Consider the following 1,988-nt stretch of genomic DNA (forward strand, 5'->3'; position numbering starts at 1 on the left):
GATTTGCAGATAATATAGTGAAACACTTTACATTCCCTACAAATATATGATGCAACGTTTCTGTATGGATTCTTATACTGTTGTCACTCACTAAACGTCACATCATAACAAAGAGGCTGTCATCCATAAAACATCTTACTTTATTCTCAATTACTTACGTATGAACGTTAGAATCGTTATGCTGCTACTTTAATACATGGGCCCCGACCTGATAGTGAATACAGAGGACTGATTCATAAGGTAGTAAACTAAGTCGAAGCAGAGAGACTCGAACAGATTATTGTAGATTACCCCGAGTCGAAGTGAGGACGTGTTGATTTACATTAAAAAAAACGTTAGCTGGTTGAAAAGCCTAACAATCTTCCCCCACTCCACTCCCCAAATATCACAAGCAGCCCTCCCTACAGATGATCAATGCCAGAATGACACACCTCATCACATATGAATACAACAACCATTAAGAAATAAAATAAGGAATCGTGTATAATGTTATTGTTCATGACAGACTACCCGGAACCCAGAAACTGAGGGCATATTTAGGAGCTAAACATTCTGTGTTGGAAAATTAGAGGTATCTAACGAAATTAGCTTAGCGTGAGGTTGTAAATACAAAATTTAGAGCTATTATAATTTCGTTATATATGTCTAATTTTCAAGCACAATACGTTTGTCTCCATTCTACCATAATCGCGTTATTCAGATTTTAAACAAATACATAATGCGTTCGAAAATAAGAGGTATATAACGTGATTATATACCTCGCGTGATTACATACCTCTGAATGACTTGCTAAACCAATCATGATAATTAACGAAAAAAGGACTTGATTAGAAAAAGGATTGCATGCAATCCACATGACTCCAAAATTTTTAACAAACCTGAAGATATCATATATATGATGCTAATTTCACATGTAAATTTCGAGACTGTCAAATGAATTTGATAATACAAGCATTGTATAGTAAAACTTTAAATGTACCCAAAAAAAGTTGTTTTGTGTGCACACAGATATTTAGTTTACTTCGGAACATATACGGAAGCAAACGCTTTGAACAAAGAAACTTATTTAAAAAATAACTTGAGAAAAAAAATGTCAAAGTAAAAGGAGTACATATTTTATACAAAATTGGACGATTACGTAAATGGAGTCATTTTAGCTTCATAAAGCATTCAATGGTATCTTGTATCCCAGAGCATCTAGTTTTAAAAAAAACCCTCCCACCCCTACCACCATCTGCATCCCGCGTTTTGAACTGTTTGAACTTCGGCGCGCGGCTTTCAACATGGAAAATGTCCTGTTTGACTCAACAACTACATTATGGCGTGGACATTCGGAGTGATTAAAGTGTGCGAGTCACCACTCTTAGGAAACTGGATAACGAACAAGTGTATTTGCCACACTACTTGTAACATTAGTACTAAGTACAACTCCCGCATTATTCTGAACATGGTGCGACAAGATTGGTGCTGGTAAATATATACGTTACGGAAGTGGTTGCACTCTCCCCGTGAAATAGTGTTTGAGGTTTTACGTTGGCACCAAGCAAATGTATAGTTTTGGTGAACCAGCTATCCAGGATACAAATACTGTAATTAGTATGTCCACCGTTCCTAAAGTTTCCTGAACATCACCTCAAGCCTTGGAGATTTCTTCCCTGAAAGGAATATAGCAAGTCCCAAGATGTCCAAAGAGAAGTATAGAGTAAGTTGATGCTAAATAATAAAGTGGAAAAAAACGTCTTCAAAACATATTCTTACATTTGAGCGTAAAACGGGATCTAATTTTTCATTTTTTATACAGGTGCCATTATTTGTTTCACCCACGTCACCTTTGAAACTGTATTGTGTCGGGAAGTGCATGGCGATGTCACAAAACTGTTTTCCGGTGACAGCCTTCCCGCAACAGGTGGTTGCGCCACACGTGTTTATGGCAGCTCGAGTTGCCTCCCCTTACTACCATTGTCCATCTCAGATATAACTCGGGACGT

Source organism: Haliotis asinina, chromosome 5 (genome assembly GCF_037392515.1).
Source record: "Haliotis asinina isolate JCU_RB_2024 chromosome 5, JCU_Hal_asi_v2, whole genome shotgun sequence".
Lineage (NCBI taxonomy): Eukaryota > Metazoa > Mollusca > Gastropoda > Lepetellida > Haliotidae > Haliotis > Haliotis asinina.